This window comes from Hemitrygon akajei, chromosome 6 (genome assembly GCF_048418815.1).
Source record: "Hemitrygon akajei chromosome 6, sHemAka1.3, whole genome shotgun sequence".
In the NCBI taxonomy this organism is placed as follows: domain Eukaryota; kingdom Metazoa; phylum Chordata; class Chondrichthyes; order Myliobatiformes; family Dasyatidae; genus Hemitrygon; species Hemitrygon akajei.
In genome coordinates, this window is record NC_133129.1 from 170,967,020 (window position 1) to 170,989,030 (window position 22,011).

At 39.4% G+C, this 22,011-nt stretch overlaps 1 protein-coding gene and 1 long non-coding RNA gene across 9 annotated transcripts in view; one reads left to right on the forward strand and one right to left on the reverse strand.

The window, feature by feature from the left end:
• The window catches only part of nav2a (neuron navigator 2a), a 982,776-nt gene that overhangs the window by 154,501 nt on the left and 806,264 nt on the right, over positions 1–22,011 (reverse strand). The gene's annotated exons all lie outside the window — the stretch shown is intronic.
• Positions 1–22,011, forward strand: part of LOC140729690 (uncharacterized) — a 259,922-nt gene that overhangs the window by 20,754 nt on the left and 217,157 nt on the right. The gene's annotated exons all lie outside the window — the stretch shown is intronic.

Here is a 22,011-nt window from a genome sequence, read left to right on the forward strand (position 1 = left end):
GTAGGGGAAGGTAGTTGTCTCTGGTGGGGGGAAAACTGGGGTGACTGTAAGCTATAAACAAGATTCTTTCTCCCAGTGTTGAAATATCTAATACCAGAGAGCATACATTTCATGTGTGAGGGTGGAAGCTCAAGGGACACGTGTGATGCAAGTTCGTGTTTACAGGGAGTGTTGAGTGCCTGGAATGTACTGCCTGGGTGGTGGGGGAGGCAGACCACAAATAGATGGCTGATGCAGTCAGAGAAGTCAAGTTAACAGAAATTGTAGCATTCAACGTTGAGTCCAGAAGGTTACAATGGCAGATGAGGTACTGCTCCTTAAGCTTTGCTTCAGGCCTCAAGGTGATAGTAGAAGGAGCCACAGATCAGTTGTCATAGAATTATATAGCACAGAAACAAGTCCATGTTGATCTTTTTGTCCATCTACACTAATCCTATTTGCCAGCATTTGGAATATATCCTTCAGCGCCTTGCCAAAACAAGAGCTTCTCTAAGTGCCTCACTACTGCAGGCCAGTCAAAGTGAGACGCAGAATCGGAGAAGCACAGAAGGCTCAAGGTGCTCCACAGAGCAGTGAGTCCATCTGCATCTGGCTTCTCCAGTATATTGCAGACTGCACTGAACACTGGATGCAGTACATTTGTATTTATTCATTTAGAGATAATACATGGCAACAGGTCTTTCTGCTCCAACAAGCCCGACCCGCCCAATTATCAATTTGTTTATTTATTGAGATACCTTCTGTCCATTTGAGCGATGCCGACCAGCAACCCCTATTTTAACCCTAGGTTAATCACCAGACAATTTACAACAACCAATTAACCCACTAACTGGTATATCTGGATTGTGGGAGGAAACTGGACCACCCAGAGAAAACCCACATAGTAATGGGAAGAACGTAGAAACCCCTAGAGGAGATAGCCAAGGCTATATCCTCTATGCAATTAGGTAAAGCTCCGGGACCTGATGGTTATACGGTAGAATTTTATAAGACCTTTCATGAAATGCTTACACCACATCTTCATCAAACGTTTACCGACTCTACATCCTCTGGGAACCTTCCTAAAACTTTTTATGAAGCACTAATTTCATTGATTCCAAAAAAAGGAAAAGACCCACTGGAATGTGTATCCTATAGACCTATTTCTTTACTGAATGTAGATTTTAAAATTCTCTCTAAGATTCTAGCAAACAGGCTTGAGACTACCTTGCCTAATGTTATCTCAAACAATCAAACAGGATTTATTAAAAATAGGTATTCATATTTTAATATTCAAAGATTATTAAATATCATTTATTTTCCCTCAGCCAAAGAATCTGAATGTATTGTATCTCTGGATGCAGAGAAAGCCTTTGATAGGGTGGAGTGGCCTTACCTATTTCAGGTTTTGAAGAGGTTCAATTTTGGTCCAGGATTTATTTCCTGGATTAAATCGATTTATCATGCCCCGGTAGCTGCGGTTATAACTAATAATCAAAAGTCTCCTTACTTTAGATTATATAGCGGTACCCGTCAGTGTTGTCCCTTTAGTCCTTTATTATTTAATTTGGCTTTAGAACCACTTGCTATTGCTCTTAGGGATTCTAATTCTGTGCAGGGTATTAGGAGAGGGGATAAATTACATAAGGTTTTGTTATACGCGGATGATTTATTAGTTTACATTTCAAATCCTAAGAAATCTATTCCTTCTATGTTATCTATATTTATGGAATTTGGTACCTTTTCTGGATATAAACTTAATTTACATAAAAGTGAATTATTTCCTATTAATAATTATTCTGATTATTATGATCAAATACCTTTTAATATTGCCAAAAACCATTTTATTTACCTTGGTATCAAAATTACAAAAAATTTTAAAGACCTATATAGGTATAATTTCTTCCCTTTAGTTGAATATACTCAACAGGTGCTTTCTAAATGGTCACCTATGTCGATGTCATTGATAGGTTGAATAAATGCTATAAAAATGGTTATCCTACCGAAATTTTTATATATATTTCAAGCAGTTCCCTCTTTTGTTCCAAGAATATTTTTTGATAAAATATATTCTTTGATTTTATCTTATGTTTGGAATAATAAAAGGTCTAGAGTGAATAAACTTTTATTGCAAAAATCAAAAAAAGATGGAGGGCTGGCTTTACCAAACTTTAGATTTTATTATTCGGCAATTAATATTCATTATATTACTTTTTGGATTTATGATATAGACGACCAAGATCGCCCTTCATGGTTACAGTTGGAGGAAAATTCAGTAATGGGATTTTCGTTAGCTTCTTTTTTAGGAGCTCCTTGTCCGTTTTCGTTCTCCAGAATAGGTAGACAAGCTCTTAACCCTATTGTTAAACATACTTTAAAAATTTGGTTTCAATTTCGTAGATTTTTTGAATTAAATGATTTTTTTACTTTCTAGTAATATTTATCCTAATTTCTTTTTTAAACCATCAACTTTGGATAAGGCTTTTTTAACATGGAAAATTAAGGGAATTAAAACTTTGTAGATTTGTTTTTCCAAGACTGTTTAATGTCTTTTTCACAGTTAATGGATAAATATGATATCTCTAATACACATTTTTTCAGGTATTTACAGGTTAGGAATTTCTTACATGATATTTTACCGAATTACCCCTTGGCCTGCTCTTCAAATTTGGCTTATGTTATTTTTCAGTTTAAACCTTTTCAAAAACGATTAATAGCTATCATTTATAAACAGTTAATGAATGCCTGCATGTCGCCTAATGATAGGGTTCAACGTACCTGGGAAGTAGAACTTCAACATTCACTTTCAGATAATCAATGGAGTAAAATTTACTACTTAGTCAAAATTTCATCTATTTGCGCACGCCTTATCTTAATTCAGTTTAAGATAGTACGTAGGGCCCATATGTCCAAAGATAAATTGACGCATATTTTTCCGAATATAAGCCCTATTTGTGATAGATGTAACACAGAAATGGCTACTTTAACTCATATGTTTTGGTCATGTGTAAGTTTAAATAATTTTTGGAGGGATGTGTTTGGAATATTATCTAAAGTTATAGATATGGATGTTCAACCTAATCCACTTACAGCAATTTTTGGGATTTTTCCAGAGGAAGCAAGCAAAGTGTCTGCTTCCGCTCAACATGTGATAGCTTTTTCAACTTTACTGGCTAGGAGAGCTATTTTGCTACACTGGAAAGAATCTAACCCACCTACTGTTTTCTATTGGCTCTCCTCCATTATGTCATGTCTAAGCTTGGAGAAAATTAGAAGCCGGACATTTGATACATCCTTTAATTTTGAATAAGTTTGGTGATCTTTTATTCAATATTTTCGCATGATTTAATTTTTATTTATGTATCTATTTATCTATCTGTTTGTTTGTTTATCTATCTATTTATTTATTTTTTTAAATTCTCTTAGGGGGAAATCCTTATCCCATGAAGGTTCGGAGATGACTGGAACGATGTGTTTTTTTTTCCTCTTTCTCTGTTTTTTTCTAATTTTATCCTCAAATTGGACTGCCCAATCTTTCTTTTAATTTTCTTCTTTTTTTCTCTTTTTTGTTTTTTATTCCAGTTTAGTTAGTGGGTTTTTTTTCCTTATCAATAAAACTTCCAATTTTTTTCTTATGATTGTTATGAGGAGTTGTAGTTTTTTTTTACTGCTGTATATATAACAGGATAATATTTTACTTATTTGATTTTGATATTATATACTTTTTATTTTTACTATTGCTGTTTATATGTCTTTTATATTGTCTACTTGTTATACTCCTCTTCCGATTTGTATATTCTTTATTTGGAAATCAATAAAAAGATTGAAAAATGAAAATGAAATGAAATGAGAAACCCCTAACAGACAGCGGTGGGAATTGAACACCGGTCAGTGGGGTTGTAATAGCGTTACACTACATTACTGTGCTGGCCACTGGACTGGAAGAGGTGCAAGGCCACACAGACAGTGCCAGAGGTCAGAACCAAACCCAGATCACTGGTACTGTGATACAGGTGCAATACCTACAGCGTCACCCTGTTGATAGTCTGCAGTCATCACTGCTAAGGCCAACTGTCTTTTGTCTTTAATTGCAGTAACTGGATTTACTTTCTACAACTGCAACGGTGGGTTTTGAAGTCAGGCCCCTAGATTGTCAAGTTAGACCTCTACATTAATAGACCACTAACTTAAGAACAGCTGAATCTGAATCAGGTTTAATATCATTGGCATCTAGTAAGAAAATTGTTAACTTTGCGGTAGCAGTACAATACATGATAAATATAGGGAAAAACCCTGAATCACAGTAAATATATATATATTAACTAGTTAAATTAAAACAAGTAGTGCAAAAGCAGAAATAAAAAATAGTCTTCATAGGTTTCTTCCCAAACTATTGAAGGATTCGTAAAAATGCTGCTCACAATATATTTCATATCAATGGTAGGACTCCTTAACCGTGGGAGTTGCTGTAAATAAATCTGTGCAACTGGCAGAGAGAACTTCACACCAAACTTGTACAGATCCCATAACTCCTGCAGCTTTTAACTACAATCAACAGCATGTCAAACTGATAGAGGGTGGAAGAAGTGAATACGTGGGCTACTGTGAGATGGTGACATGTGTCAGAGTTACTGCCAAGGCAACACTATCATACAATAGGGCAGGCTATGGCAAAGTTTCCACACTGCAAATTGGCATAGCTATCTGCCTAAGAAGTTTCAGATTAAACAAAATATTGAAGCTCACACTTGCCACTCGGGAAAAATGCAGGACTCTAGTCTATACTTTGTTGGCATCTGTCTCTAAAACACTCCTAACAGAATAAATCTCCATCTTCTCAATGACAAATTTGTAAACTGAACTTCAGTAGTGCTGCTAATGTGCATAGTCTTGCCCACTTCTTATGTTTCAATGTTGCTGCTGCCTCAGTATAAATAGTAATTGTTCACAATCCCAGACATCTTAAGGAATTGTTGGTGCCTTAGACTGCCAGAAACATTGATTATTGAAGGTCAAAGAAAGGGAGCTGGCGAACAAACATTGGTCACATAATACAATGGCATCAACTAACTGGCAGACGCTAAACATGGCAAGTCCTTTTCACCCCATCCCCTGTGCTTTGTGACCTATCCTGTCTACTAGTTAAGCAATACAGTGGCCCATCAGTTAATCGGCCCAGCCACTTATTTGAAACAACTCAAAGATCAAAAACTAATTTAGAAAATAGCCAGCATTCCCTTTATTTATTTGGGACACTTAGTTGGGACAGCTGAACCATTTCTAACCAGCATTAGTCTCGTGAACTTGTGCAGCTATTAGAGGTTAGGTGAACAGTTTTGAAGTAGTGTCAGTTGTGTGTGTTTGTCAAAAACCAGAGAATTTTTTTCTCATTGATAAGAAATAAGCAGTAAGATAATTTAGTATTATTTTCCCTCAGTGCAGTTTCAAGCATTCATGCTTTGAGATGCCAGAAATGGCCGGGAGTGAAAATGAAACCATTTCACACAAGTTAAGAATGACAAAGATGTTGACGGTTTCAACAATCATTCTGAATGTTACAATGAAAATGAAGATTTGGAGGATACAATCATCTGAAGCATTGAATGAAACGAGTCCATTATCTGCACTAGGTGTCTGCGCTAATTTTGTTCATTTACTGTCAATCAAAAGAACACAGCAGTATGTTGGTTGCCTGTCGTATCTGCCAATGACAGTGAAACCCTGCACAAGAGACTTTTTAAAGTGGAAAAGCTAATGCACCGGGACAGTTTTCCTCATCCTTGGAAGTCCAGGTCCAGTGGTACGAGTAGTCATCGCAAACTGATGTCCTCCTTGGTTGCAAAAAGACAAAAACAATTGCAGATGCTGAAAATCCAAAGGAACGCACACAAAATGCTGGAGGAACTTAGTAGGCCAGGCGGCATCTATGGAAAAGAGTAAACGGTAGACGACCTCCCCCCCCAAACCCCCACCTTCTTGTTCTAATTTCTCATCTTTTTCTCCCAGTCCTGATGAAGGGCCTTGGCCTGAAACATCAAATGTTTACTGTTTCCCATAGATAATGCCTGGTCTGCTGAGTTCCTCCAGCATTTTGTGTGTGTTCCTTCCTTGGCTGCAGTGGATATCCTTGACTTCTTCTGTGCCTTATCATTCCCTTTGATCGACACGAGGTGTTGCAGAACCACCTTCTTGGTCACTGGAGTTGACTTCACATGCTAGAGCAAGCATATCCCTGTTTCACTGGGATCTGACACCCGCCAGCTACCCTCACCTGGTTTATCACGATTGTTCAAGTGGGGTAACGGGGTGTGGTTGCTGTCGTATGCTAACAGCTACTCGGAGCTACAGGTGAAAGCTGAGTGCTCGGTAGGGACCAAAAGTGAATGAGCTGCCCCAGAATGGACAAGGTAAAAACCCCTTCACCAGAGGTGCTACCCTCCCTCTACACCCCACAGAGAGGATGAATTCCTCTGCTGACAACCATTAGGAACTAATACACTGTTTTATAGGCCGGCTGGTGGCGTAATGGCATCAGCGCTGGACTTCAGAGCGAAGGCTCCCAAGTTCAAATCCAGCCAGCTCCCCTGGCATGCTTTCCATCCGTGCTGGGTTGAGCGTCGAGCTAGCAACTCGGCCTCGTAAAAACAAGAAAGCCTGCTACAGAAACACCGCCAAGGCGGCACCCCAATGTCTCACTGTGAGTTATGGGCTATCTTCTTCTTCTTCTACTACACTGTTTTATAGTACTGTAGTAGCATTGGTAACATCTAATCTGTTCTGTATTTTACTTAAATTTCAATTAAATGGCAGTTTGTCTTTTTTATACCTTTTTAACTATTTCCATGAAACTTCAGCTAAATGGACAGCTGCTTAATTGGGCCAATTTGTTATTTATTTGTTTATTACTATTTGTTAATGAATTATTTATTTACATTTGCATTTTGCATAGTTGGTTTCTTCTGCACACTGGTTGATCTTTCATTGATCCCGCATGGTTATTCTTATATAGATGTGCTGAGTATGCCCGCAGGAAAATGAATCTCAGGGTAGCATATGGTGACATGTATTTACTTTGATAATAACAATTACTTTGAACTTTGAAACATACTGGTTTTGATGTGTCCCAATTTTGCCAGACAGACATACTTTATTGATTCTGAGGGAAATTGGGTTTCGTTAGTCGCACCAAGCAAGAATAGTGTAGAAATATAGCAATATAAAATCATAAATAATTAAATAATAATAAGTTAATCATGCCAAGTGGAAATAAGTCCAGGACCAGCCTATTGGATCAGGGTGAATGACACTCCGAGGGAAGAATTGTAAAGTTTGATGGCCACAGGCAGGAATGACATCCTATGACGCTCAGTGTTACATCTCGGTGGAATGAGTCTCTGGCTGAATTAACCAGAATCCACTGAACCATGAATTTAAGGTCTTAAGTTAAACAGCTCTGCAGAGGGTTGTAAACTGAGCCAGCTCCATCATAGGCACTAGTCTCCCCATCCTCTAGGACATCTTCAAAAGTCAACATCCATCATTAAGGACCCTCCACCATCCATGACAAGCTCTCTTCTCATCATTACCCTCAGAGAGGAGGAACAGGAGCCTGAAGTCGCACACTCAATGTTTTTGGAACAGCTTCTTCCCCTCTGCAATCAGATTTCTAAACGAATAATCAATCCATGAACACTACATCACTATTTTTGCACTACTGATATAATTTCTTAAAATTTTTATGTTATAATTTATGGTATTTTTATGTATTGCATGAAACTGCTGCTGCACGTCAGTGATAACACATCTGATTCTGATTCAACCACAGCTCTGGGATGTATCTTTTCCTCTAAGACTGGCCTCTCATTTAATGTTGAGCCTTGAAAGCCTCCAATGAAGATCTGGATCCTTCCACAACCTGTGCTGTAGCTGCTGCGTTTTCTCTGCACAATCAGACCAGGGAAAACAAACACACAAGGAAGGCTGGCACTGATGAAGGAAGAGCAGTAGGTGTAGTGTATATAGATTTCAGCAAGACATTTGATAAGGTACCCCATGCAAGGCTTATTGAGAAAGTAAGGAGGCATGGGATCTAAGGGGACGTTGCTTTGTGGATCCAGGACTGGCTTGCCCACAGAAGGCAAAGAGTGGTTGTTAGACGGGTCATATTCTGCATGGAGGTCAGTCACCAGTGGTGTGCCTCACGGATCTGTTCTGGGACCCTTACACTTCATGATTTTTATAAATGACCTGGATGAGGAAGTGGAGGGATGGCTTAGTGAGTTTGCTGATAACACAAAGGTTAGAGGTGTTGTGGATAGTGTGGAAGGCTGTCAGAGGTTACAGCGGGACATTGATATAATGCAAAACTGGGCTGAGAAGTGGCAGATGGAGTTCAACCCAGATAAGTGTGAAGTGGTTCATTCTGGTAGGTCAAATATGATGGCAGAATATAGCATTAATGGTAAGACTCTTGGTAGTGTGGAAGATCAGAGGGATCTTGAGGTTCAAGTCCATAGGACACTCAAAGCAGCTGCGCAGGTTGACTCTGTGGTTAAGAAGGCGCATGGTGTATTGGCCTTCATCAATTGTGGAACTGAATTTAGGAACCAAGACGTAATGTTGCAGCTATGTAGGACCCTGTTCAGACCCCACTTGGAGTACTGTGCTCAATTCTGGTTGCCTCTCTACAGGAAGGATGTGGAAGCCATAGAAAGGGTGAAGAGGTAATTTACAAGGATGTTGCCTGGAGTGGGGAGCATGCCTTATGAGAATAGGTTGAGTGAACTCAGCCTTTTCTCCTTGGAGAGACAGAGGATGAGAGGTGACCCGATAGAGGTGTATAAGATGATGAGAGGCATTGACTGTATGGATAGTCAGAGGCTTTTTCCCAGGGCTGAAATGGTTGCCACAAGAGGACACAGGTTTAAGGTGCTGGGGAGTAGGTACAGAGGAGATGTCAAGGGTAAGTTTTTTACTCAGAGAGTGGTGAGTGCATGGAATGGGCTGCCGGCAATGGTGGTGGAGGAAGATACGATAGGATCTTTTAAGAGACTCCTGGACAGGTATATGGAGCTCAGTAAAATAAAGGGCTATGGGTATGTTTGGCACAGCTTTGTGGGCCGAAGGGCATGTATTGTGCTGTAGGTTTTCTATGTTTCTACTTTTTACTGAGAATCAGAATCAGGTTTATCATCACTGGCATGTGACGTGTAATTTGTTAACTTAGCAGCGGCAGTTCAATGCAATACATAATCCAGCAGAGAGAGAGAAAAAATAATAATAAATAAAATAAAACATAATAATAAATAAACAAGTAAATCAATTACATATATTGAATAGATTTTTTTTATGTGTAAAAACAGAAATATGTATATTAAAAAGGTGAGGTAGTGTCGAAAGCTTCAATGTCCATTTAGAAATTGGATGGCAGAGGGAAGAAGTTGTTCCTGAATCGCTGAGTGTGTGCCTTCAAGCTTCTGTATCTCCTGCCTGATGGTAAGTGAGAAAAGGGCATGCCCTGGGTCCTTAATAATGGACGCTGCCTTTCTGAGACACTGCTCCCTAAAGATGTACTGGGTAATTTGTAGGCTAGTGAACAAGATGGAGCACTCCTGTACAAAAAGGTGGTTCTTGACTTCTATACGCACAAAGCATAATTTTATTCATAAATTTGGTTGAACTACATTGCTATCATCTACCTGACAGTGAGATGATGCAGTTCAGTCCTTGCTTTACTCCCACACTGCAGCAACATTTTTCATTTGTACAATTTGTCTTCTCTTGCACATTGGCTGTTAACAGTCACATATTTTGATAACATTTACTTCAGTTAGTTCCAACTTAGTTGTTGCTAGTTTTGAAATTTCAAAGGTTATTGCTCAGCATGAGAAAAAAAAATCAGCACTTTAAGAATTTGCCAGGAAGCAGAAACACAGTAAAAGATAGAATATTAACGATGAGAACAAACATAACAGAATAACTAACAAAAGATCACAAGCACAAGAAAATCTGTAGATGCTTGAATTCCAAAACAACACACAGAAAGTGCTGGAAGAACTCAGCAGGCCAGGCAGCATCTCAGGAAAAGAGTAAACAGATGACATTTTGGGCTGAGACCCTTCTTCAGGACTAACAAAAAGATATTAGTTCATGTAAATGTCTTTCCATTAATCTTGATGAGAGCAATGATTTACATCATCAGCTAGACTAGACCCTTTTCCTTGATTTTGTAGGGGTGATGAAACATGTGAAGAACTGGTTAACTCAGTAATGTTATCTGAACACACCACAGGGGTTTAAAAATGCAAGACAGTAGTAAAAGAATTGTCTGGTTGAGAAGTTCACCTTTCAAATAGTTTCAGGCCAACTGCTTATTCCCTCCTGCCTGACTTGCTGAGTTCCTCCAGTATTTTGTGTATGTTGCTCAAAAGCTGTGGAGTGATGCCTTCAGCACCAGCAGAAAAGTAATGGAGTGAAACAAGACTATTTCTTCCATGTCAAAACTGGAGATGCATGTTTGATATCTAATAGTGTGAAACCCTATTGCAAAGAAATCCTAATCTTTGTTACAAAATTTATATAATTTTTCAATGTTCAATCAATATAGTGCCCTCCAAACAAAAAATACTTTGATAAATACACAAAGAAGTATAATTCTAAAATCCAATACTGAATATCATTTTTGCTTCTAAAATTCAGTAAGATCTTTTAAAGAAATGTTAATGCAAATAATCATATCATCACTGAAAAGGCCATGAGATAGTTTCCATTTAATAGGTTATGCCTGAATATGAGTGCAATTTTGCATAAATGGCAGATTGTGGATCATTTCATTCGTCTTTCTTATGTTTCAAATGTTAATGGAATCAATAAGCTTTTGTTTCTGAAAATTCATGGTTAGCCTGCTCTATATTGATTACTTGCGGAGATCAGGCTGCACAAAATGTCATACAATACACCATGGTTGACCAATCTGCTGTCCCTTTAGGACACACAGTTCATGCCATTGAGCCCAGGGGCCTTGTATAAATCGTGAGTAAATATCCCCATTACTTGATGACAGGAACAGATCTTACCCTGGTCATTGTCTAAAGAGTGCTAATTTTGGTAAAAGAATGAAAAGAAACAAAAAATAGAGGATTCAGCATCTTGGGATTTATAAGCAGAGGCAGAGTGTCCAAGACCAAGGATATCATGATGAACCTTTCTAAAATGTGTGCAGCCACAATGTAAGGACTGTGCCCAGTTCAGAACACCTAATTTTAGAAAAAAATAAAGGCTTTGGAGAATACAGAAGAGATTTATTAATATAAAGCCAGTGGATGTGGTATATTTAGATTTTCAAAAGGCTTTTGACAAGGTCCCACACAGGAGATTAGCATACAAACTTAAAGCACATGGTATTGGGGGTATGGTATTGATGTGGATAGAGAATTGGTTGGCAGACAGGAAGCAAAGAGTGGGAGTAAACGGGACCTTTTCAGAATGGCAGGCAGTGACTACTGGGGTACCGCAAGGCTCAGTGCTGGGACCCCAGTTGTTTACAATATATATTCATGATTTAGACAAGGGAATTAAATGCAGCATCTCCAAGTTTGCGGATGACACGAAGCTGGGTGGCGATGTTAGCTGTGAGGAGGATGCTAAAAGGATGCAGTGTGACTTGGATAGGTTAGGTGAGTGGGCAAATTCATGGCAGATGCAATTTAATGTGGATAAATGTGAGGTTATCCACTTTGGTTGCAAGAACAGGAAAACAGATTATTATCTGAATGGTGGCTGCTTAGGAAAAGGGGAGGTGCAACGAGACCTGGGTGTCATTGTACACCAGTCATTGAAGGTGGGCATGCATGTACAGCAGGCGGTGAAAAAGGCAAATGGTATGTTGGCATTCATAGCAAAAGGAGTTGAGTACAGGAGCAGGGAGGTTCTACTGCAGTTGTACAAGGCCTTGGTGAGACCGCACCTAGAGTATTGTGTGCAGTTTTGGTCCCCTAATCTGAGGAAAGACATTCTTGCCATAGAGGGAGTACAAAGAAGGTTCACCAGATTGATTCCTGGGATGGCAGGACTTTCATATGAAGAAAGACTGGATCGACTAGGCTTATACTCACTGGAATTTAGAAGATTGATGGAAGATCTTATTGAAACGTATCAAATTCTAAAGGGATTAGACAGGCTAGATGCAGGAAGATTGTTTCCAATGTTGGGGAAGTCCAGAACAAGGGGTCACAGTTTAAGGATAAAGTGGATCCGCCTTTTAGGACCGAGATGAGGAAAAACTTCTTCACACAGAGGTGGTGAATCTGTGGAATTCCCTGCCACAGGAAACAGTTGAGGCCGGTTCATTGGCTATATTTAAGAGGAGGTTAGATATGGCCCTTGTGGCTAAAGGGATCAGGGGGTATGGAGAGAAAGCAGGTACAGGGTTCTGAGTTGGATGATCAGCCCATGATCATACTGAATGGCGGTGCAGGCTCGAAGGGCCGAATAGCCTACTCCTGCACCTATTTTCTATGTTTCTATAAGCCCATACTTACAGTATTTTTGTGGAAAAAGCTGGAATTATGTCGGCTGTTCTCATAATTAAAAATTGCAAGGAATCTAATTAAGGCATTTAACTAGCATCATGAAGAAATAAAATAGACAAACAGAAAGTGTTCCCATTGACAAAGGGGTGAAGAAATAGTCCCAACATTGCCTCAAGAGTGACCAACGTCGAAAAACCTTGCACCAACAGGACTACAGGCCTTTGATTGCTCTGTTCCCTCCTCCCCAGATTCCCTCAACACTGTACCAATGCCCAGGCATCATCTCTCCTACTGCTGCTCCCAGCCTCCTGAGCTTCTGACCAGCAAATCCCCAAATCCCTCACAAAGGACTCAAGTCTCCAGATCTGCTGCCAGCCATTTAACCTCATTATTAGGCCAGATTTTCAATTTTGGGGCTGATCCATCTTCCTCTTCCCTACAATTCAAGACACAGTTTCAATCCCCTTCCTACCCTATTTACACATCTCTGTTGTTCTACTACCACAGTCCCAACTCAGTCAATGGTCAGGGCCTTAAAGGTTACAAGGAGAATGGGGTTGAGAGGAATAATAAATCAGCCATGATGGAATAGCAGAGCAGACTCAATGGGCTGAATGGCCTAATTCTGCTCCTATGTCTTATGGTTTTCTGGTCATTTTAATGACAAGGAGAATATTCCATGTGAGGTGTTTTGTCTAAATGTTGATCACTGACCAGCAGCACTTAACACAGTGACATCTTGGAGACCCAAGTGACTACAGTTGCTGGAATCTGGAGCAAAATAAATATGGAGGAACATTGCGGAATGAAAGGAAATGTTGACACTTCAAGTCAAAACTTCATCAAGACTGAGACCATCTTCTTTCCTCACACAGATCTTGCTTGCCCAACTGGGTTCCTCCAGCGGGGATTGTTTGTAAATGGCTTGGAACGGAATAGGAGTGCACATTTAGCACTACTTATCTGAGATAACCCCACAAGCAGGGAAGCTGGGAAATACAGAGAACATGTATTATTTGCAGTACAGTCATTGTTGTTCCATTCTGCACCTCATTATGCATCAGGAGGCAACCTTGCCGTTTCCTTAATATTTTTGTTTGTTTTACGAGGCTGAGTTGCTGGCTTGCACTGCTCTGCTCAACCCAGCACAGATAGAGAGCATGCAAGAAGCCAGCCGGATTCGAACCCAGGAACACTCGCCTCGAAGTCCGGTGTGGATGCCACTACACCACAGGCCGGCTATTGGCAACTTTGGTTCACACTTTAAAACAAAGCTGAATATCTCCAGCACGTTGAAAGTGAAGGACGTCATTTGAAAGTACTGTCGTTTGCCATTCAGACAAAAGAAAATCTTGAGACATTCAGAAGGTTTATGGAATCTAAAATGGCACAAAGAGTTTTATTATATTCATTAAAACATTAGGCAAATATTATAAAAGTAAGGATTATGACAAATGTTATTAGAGAATTAGTGGATTACTTTGTTTTGTTAACACATAAAGCCTATGTACAATACATGGAAAAAGTACACCACATTCCAAAATATTAGCTCACGGCCTTTGGTATGCAAAGGGAGAAATTTTAAGCCAATAAACAAGGGCAAACAAGTTGCAATCAGATACCTACAAAAACTGACATGTCCCTTTAATCTTTTTTTTTTGCTCTCATTCAAATCTTACACCATAAAATTTTCATCAATGCTGAAAACGTGCTGATCCAAAATCGCAAACTCAGGGCCCTAATATGAAAAGGAATTAAATTAATTTCCAGCTTGCAACAGTCTCGGTATTTTTGAGATTGAACTCTCTTTCCGGTGAAAGCACAGTTTGTAATGTAATTCGCCAGCAGGGGTTTGAAAGCAGTAATGGTTACAAGCTGCCAAACCTTTCCCCAAGGGATGCGATGCTAGAATATATTAAATGAAAATAAATACAGAGTCATTAATATTAAAACTGTGTCCACATCAGGATATTGGCATATCCATGCGAAGCTGGCATTTACAACCATTGAAACACCAGGTCTCCAAACAGTTGGTGACTGGAAATCTCACCAGTTGTGGCGGAAGTCTTGATGTCTTCATTTACCTTCCATCCGCCACTCAAAATAGATTATTAATTGCTGTGTTACTGTTTTAATGAGAACTCTGGAGACAATATCATAGACTCCCGTTCAGATATTTCACAGCTTTTTCAAAGTCAAAGTAAATTTATTATCAAAGTACGTAAGTGTCATCATATACTACCTTTACAGGAAAATAAAGAAATATAATAGAATTTATGAAAAACTATACCTAAACAAAGACTGACAACCAACGCACAAAGGAAACCAAACAGAGCAAATAAAAAAATAAATAATACCGAGAACATGAATTATAGAGTCCTTGAATGTAAGTCTGTAGGTGGTGGAATCGGTTCAGTGTTGAGGTGAGTGAAGTTATCCATGCAGGACGCTGATGGTTGTAGGGTTGTCAGTTATTTTTTTCTTCCTTTCAAATGGATTACTGTTCATCATCCCCTTCTGACACGGACCCCTTCAATCTGCCTTTCCTCTGTGCCATTAGTATAGTGATGACAATTGGCCACGAGCACTTTGAAACCCACCAGATTTCTTTTTGAAAAGAAGAACTGTTAAATAATTGCATTGCTGCACATTTACATTAAGCTGCCTTCCTGAAGTGGCCATGTTCAATTGGCAGTGAAAACAGACAACATACACACATTAAACTGCCAGCAGCTGTGCCTCCCTTCAACAGGATACAGTTTCTTCGAGGTGAACTGGAATGCTGCATCACAACAACAAAGGGAACACTTTTATGATGATTTAAAGTGCTGATCAGTGAAGATGTGCCAACACTTAGAACTATCAAGTGGGTGTCATGAGAAAATAACATTTAAATATTCCTTTCTGCATGTCCAAGTAAAATTGAATGGAAAAGCAATGAGTTAAAAACAGGCAACATCAATTTTACTAAGACATTCAACAGATCAAATACAGAAAGTAAATATAAAGTTGTTAGAAATAGAACAGTAGAGCACAGCCCCACAATGTTGTGCCAAACTAATTAGATATGTAATCAAATAACTAACTAAACTAAGGATTCCCATCCTCTGATATGCCATGAACTCCCTACCATTAACTGAGGGGTCAAAGGACCCCAGGTTGGGAACCCCTGAACTAAACTAATCCTTCAGCCTACCCAACGTCCATATCCTGCACATTCACCTGCCTATCTAAACATTTCTTGAAGGCCTCTACTGTATTTGCCTCCACCACTACCACCCCGGGCAGTGCACTGTAGACACCCACCACTCTCAGTGCACCTCCTTCAAATTTACCCCTCTCTCACCCGAGATACATGCCCTCTGGTATTAGACATGTCAAACCTGGGAAAAGCATACTGGCTCTCTATCTATGTCATAAACCTCTATCAGATCTTCCCTCTGACTCCCTTGCTCCAGAGAAAACAACTCAAGCTTGTCCAAAAGCATATGCCCTCTAATCTAGGCAGCATTCTGGTAGAAATTTTCTGCGCTCTCTTCAAAGCTTCAATAATCTACCTGTAATGGCGTGACCAGAACTGAATACAATACTCACAGATTCGTTACATACGCATAGATTTAATTATGTAGTTATGCAATTTCTTCCTCCCCTATTGCAAACAAACCATTATCAATAAAGAAACATGTAATCACTGAGTTTCTCTATTATTTATTCATAGGATGCGGACGTTTTCAGTGTCTGAACTGTTCCTGAACTGGCAGACAACCACCTTTAATTGGTGGAGACATCTGAGACCAGAGCAAGTGAGAGTGGCACACTTATTCTCTGAAGGACATTGGTGAACCAGGCAGGATTTTACCACAATCTGTGCTTTCATTGTGATCATTACTGATGCAAGATTTTTTTCATATAAGGTTTGCTTATTTAAGGAATTTAAATTCCCAGCTGCCGTGATGGAGTTCAACTCTATGTCCCTGGATTAATGATTTAAAATTCTGGCCATTAGTCTGGTAACTCAACTACTAATGTACCTCTTTGAGAAGTAAATTTTACAAATTTCATTGGTGTCATTAAGTTAATTGCAGGCAGAAGGTCCTACACTGGCACCTCAGTCTTCAAGCAGATGTTAGTAGCTCAACAAGTGAAAACAAATCATTCAAGTCTATTTTGTCAGGAAACAGAAAATAAATACTGCTATTTGAAAAGCAGTATTGACTAAAGAACGAATCTTCAAACCTTTCTTTTTGAAGGGATTGTGGTGAGTGACGCCCCCCCACCCCCCAACACCCTATTCTATCCAATTTTTACAGGAGCACCACTGGGAATATCCCGACCAGTTGCATCACTATCTGGTATGGGGACTGCACGGTATCTGGCCACAAGACCCAACAAAGGATTACAAGAACTGCTGAGGGGATCATTAGGGTCCCTCCTCCACCTATCTGAGATATTTATCAGAAGCGCCGCGTACACAGGGCCCTTAGCAATGATCCTTCCCATCCGTCCAACTACCTCTTTGACACCTCACCCGTCCGGTCAGGCAGGAGGTACCACAGCATTAGGACAAAGACTGTTCTAATGCATTAGGACAGCTTCCTCCCCCAGGCCGTGAGACCACCGAACTCCTTGCCACCACCCAGGTTTTATCATGTATGAAGTGCCGGTGTCAAATCCTGTTTACTTTTTGGCTTGTGTCATAAATGCACCTTATTATTTGCTAATTTATTTGTAGTAATATTGCCTAATGTGTTGAGCGTCAGTGACATGTACTGTGTTGTGTACCTTGGTCTGGAGGAACACTGTTTCGTTTGATGGTACCACCACCTCTGGCAGAGCTTTCCATGCACCCACCCCTCTCTATGTGAAAAAACCTACCTTTCACATCTCCCCAATACTTTGCCACCGATCACCTTAAAATTATGCACCCTTGTATTAGCCATTTCCTGGCTGGGTAAAAATCCCTGGCTATCAACTCTATCTGTGCCCCTTATCATCCTGTAGAGCCTATCAAGTTAGCTCTCATCCCCCTTCACTCCAAACAGGAAAGCCCCAACTCACCCATAAGCTCTCTACTTTATTCCTCCCCCCACTTCTGATCCCCCCCTCGACCATCCCACGTTACTTCACTCCTGATGAAGGGTTTCAGCCCAAAACGTCGTCACTACCTCCTCCCATAGATGCTGTCTGGCCTGCTGAGTTCTGCCAGCATTTTGTGTTTTTATTTTTTTCCACCCATAAGACATTTTCTCTAGTTCAGGCAGCATCCTGGTAAATCTCCTCTCCACCCTCTCTAAAGCCTCTTCATCCTTCCTACAATGAGGCAATCAGAACTGAACACAATACTCCAAGTCTGGCCTAACTTGGGTTTTATAGAGCTGCAACATTACCTCAAGGCTCTTTGACTCAACCTCCCCCACTAATGAAGGTCAACACACCATATGCTTTCTTAACAACTCCACTAACCTGTGTGGCAACTTTGAGGGATCTACGGATGTGTGGACCCCAGGATCTCTCTGTTCCTCAACACTGCTGAGAATCCTACCATTAACCCTGTGTTCTGCCTTCAAATTTGATCTTCCAAAATGAACCACTTCACCTTTGTGTTTCAGCTGGGAGCATGGGATTGAATAGGTAGTCAGCCTGCCTCCCATCACAATTTCTGCATTTTGTAATTGTTTTCCCTTGCACCTTTTCAATGCACTATTATAATTTAATGAACTTTATGGATGGCATGCAAAGGTTTTTCACTGTACCTCAGTTGGTGAGACAACAATAAACCAATTCTCCAATTTACACTGGTAACCTGAAGCTGACTTCTTCAGAACAGCCACATATTTCTTTTGCTTTTTCTTTGGTGAGAATGAACTAAATCCATTCATAGTTAAACATATAAACAGTATACCTCATATTAATTTAAAGACTTTGCAAAGCACTTCAGTCAACAAAGCATGCTGAAAATGTAGAACTTAATTGCTGCCTGACAAAATTCCACGCACAGCGTAACAATGGCCAACTATATTTGTTATAGTAATATTAGATTTTTGAGAACTCTGCAACAATTTTAAAGGTTTACCGATATCATGCACTATATTCCTAAAACAAAGAGCAGTGGCAGATTCCGGAACATAACAATAGGTATCAGTAGCATTTCAATCTGAGACAGTTCTAGCACTCATTATTTTCTCGTAAATTAAAGTCGTTATTTACTTCCCATTGGCAGAATCAATCAAAAATATGTCAGGGTTGAAGCTCCCTTTTCTCTGCCAATGACAGGAATCTAATCAGCATCAGCCAGTGAAATAATGCAATACACAGAGACTTTGCACAAACATTTAGTCAATTATCCATTATCTAATTTCTGCTACTTCTTCAAACATTTTGGCCACCCCCAGGAAATTCACTAAACATTAATATGAAAAATACATTTGAAAGGTTCACATTAATGCGATATTGTATTCAAAATTCTTTCTGTTTGGAGAAAATTGTCTCAATGTGTCATCATGTGCCAATGCCCCATTCAATCAAATTTGGGCTTCTCATTAACACATGGGTTGCAGTAATTGATGGAAAGGTCACACCTTCTAAACCTGCAGTCCCCAACACCATGAAAGACAAGCATAATTGACAATGGGCCTTTTCCTCCAATCACACGCTATCTTTTTAATGTCACTGCATCGAAATTGTGGAACTGCACACTCACTAGAGGGACTGCTGTGGTTCATGCAATTACACTCACTATGCACTTTCTCAAAGATTAGTGAGTATAGAAAAACAGTGGATTCCAGTTAATTGGGATATTTTGGGACAGTACATTTTGGCCTAATAAGTAGCTGTCTCAATTAACTGAAGTTTCATGGAAATAGTTATAAAAATATAAAACAAATAAACTGTCAAATTATGCAATTAAATGAAACACGAAGTAGAAGTAGAAGACAACCAAAACTACTGTAGTACGACAAAACTGTGTATTAGCTCGTAACAGTTACTGGTAGAGGTACATGTCGTCTTTTTTGATTGACTGTAAATGAACAAAATCAGTGCAGACACCAAGTGCATCTATTGGACTATATTCAAACAATACTTCTGACGATTGCATCCTCTAAATCTTCATTTTCATTGTAACATTCAAGATTATCATCAATACCTTCAAATTCTTCATAGTTCCTAACTTGCTGAAGGAATGAAATCGTTTCATTTTCACTACATTTCTGGCATCTCCAAGCTTAAATGCTTGAAACTGCAGTGAGCAAAATGGTTCTGAATTGTGTTACTGTTTATTATTCACCACTATCAGTAACAAAAATCACTGCTTTTTGAACACACACACACACAAGTGATACTATATAAAAACTACAGGAAATATGCAGATGCTGGAAATCCAAGGAACAGTCACACAAGTGCACGTGACTGATGCCAGTTAGAAACTGCATGGCAACAATCTGCTGGCCCAATTGAATGGTGCAGTGACCCAAATAAAGAAAGGGAATCCTGGCTCTTTTCTCGATTTGTTTTTGTTCTTTAAGAGTTGCCTCAAATTCCCCGATTAACTGATAGCCCCATTAACTGGAATCCACGATATATAAATGAAGTACAAGAAGTACTGTATACTTGTGCATTCAGGTTAATTGCACTAAGAAGTTTCTACAGTCATGACTTGAAGGGAAATGGAAGGCAAGCAGTCATGCTCATCAAATGGAAAGACAAGGATCTCTGACCTTGTTGATGAAAACTACAGAACTATTTCAGAAGCAGACAGAATTGTGTGAAATGTGGAGATTTCTTCTCCCAAGCTTAACACTTTAAAAAATCCACTAACAGCCTCAAAAGCAATTTCCAAATTGTCAAACAGTTTGCTGCTAAAATTAATAAGCTACTTTTATTTACTGCCAACCCAGTTAATAATTATCAGTCATTAATTATATTCAGCTATTGAGAAGGGTGAAAAGAGTCCATCCTCCTCCTATATCCTCTACACATTTCATAGCTCTTTCTATGTCAAATAGAAATGGTAACAGTAGTGGCACATTAGCATAGTGGTTGGCACAATGCTTTACAGTACAGGTGACCATGGTTCAACTTCCGCCACTGCCGGTAAGGAGTTTATACATTCTCCAGGTGCTCTGGTTTCCTCCCATAGTCCAAAAATGTACCAGTTGGTAGGTTAATTGGTCATTGCAAGTAAACTGTCCCATGTTTAGGCTAGGGTTAAATCAGGGGACTGTGGACAGTGCGGCTCTAAGGGCCAGAAAGGGCTACTCTGCTCTGTATCTCAATAAATGAACGAATAAATAAAATAAAAACATACTAGGTAAACAGTTTCAGAGATCTTCTAAACGTTAACATTCCTCAGGTTTGGAGCATTGGTTTTAATTGACAATTAACATTTTATGCTGATGGCACAAAATCTCAGGTGGAATAATTCACTCATTTTATCAAGTGTAAAAGAAATATCTCAAAGCTCTGCTGTCCATGCCATAGTGTGCCCCATTGCACAATCAGAATTAGTTTTAATATCACTGGCATAAGTCATGAAATTTGTTAACTTAGCGGCAGCAGAACAATGCAATAAATGATAAATATAGAAAAATAAGTGGATTGCAATAAGTATATATGTATATTAAATAGTTAAATTAAAAATAATTCTATAAAAACAGAAATAATACAAGTAAGTGAGGTAGCGCTCATGGGCTCAATCCCCATTTAGAAATCAGATGGCAGAGGAGGAGAAGCTGTTGCTGAATCACTGAGTTCCTCAATTCCTATTCAACCATTATTCTCATGCCACCTCTTTGAGCAAAACACTCATTTTAAAATTCTCACCCTTATATTTTAATTTCTCCCCTCCTTCAGGCCTACAAACCTCCAGAAAAGACTGCTCTAATTTTGATTCCTCGAGCATTCCTGAACTTAATTGCTCAACTATGAGCTTTCAGCTACCCAGTTTGTAAACAAACCTCTCCTTCCTCCATATCAATTACTCCTTTGGTGAAACATTTGGTCACCTGCCCCTCTACCTCCTTTACAGGCTGATAATTATCCTGTTAACAATGGAATTTGTTATTTGTTATTTAAATCCCATGACATTATCTTTATTCTTTGATTACAATTATACTATCCTTCAGGTAAAATAAACAGTAAATAAATGTTAATTCTAGTGTATGACTCATCATGAAAACCACAATTTGATATGGTACTGTGCAAAAATCTTGGGCACATATGTATAGCTCCAGTGCCCAAGACTTTCGCACAGTACTATATTTCTCAACGTGGAGTGGAGAGCGATTTATGAAGAAATAATGTTGTGAATGGCAAGGGTGGAACACCTCAGGAGGGATGTGGGACAGGTGGCAGACAAGGGGTCCACAGTGGCACAGGTGCAGACACGCTCAACCCAGAGACAGCAGGCAAGGTCAATTCTACAAATGTATCGTGGAGAGCATTGTAACTGGCTGCACACTGTCTGGTATGGGGGGGGGGGGGGTGCGGAGCTACTGCACAGGAT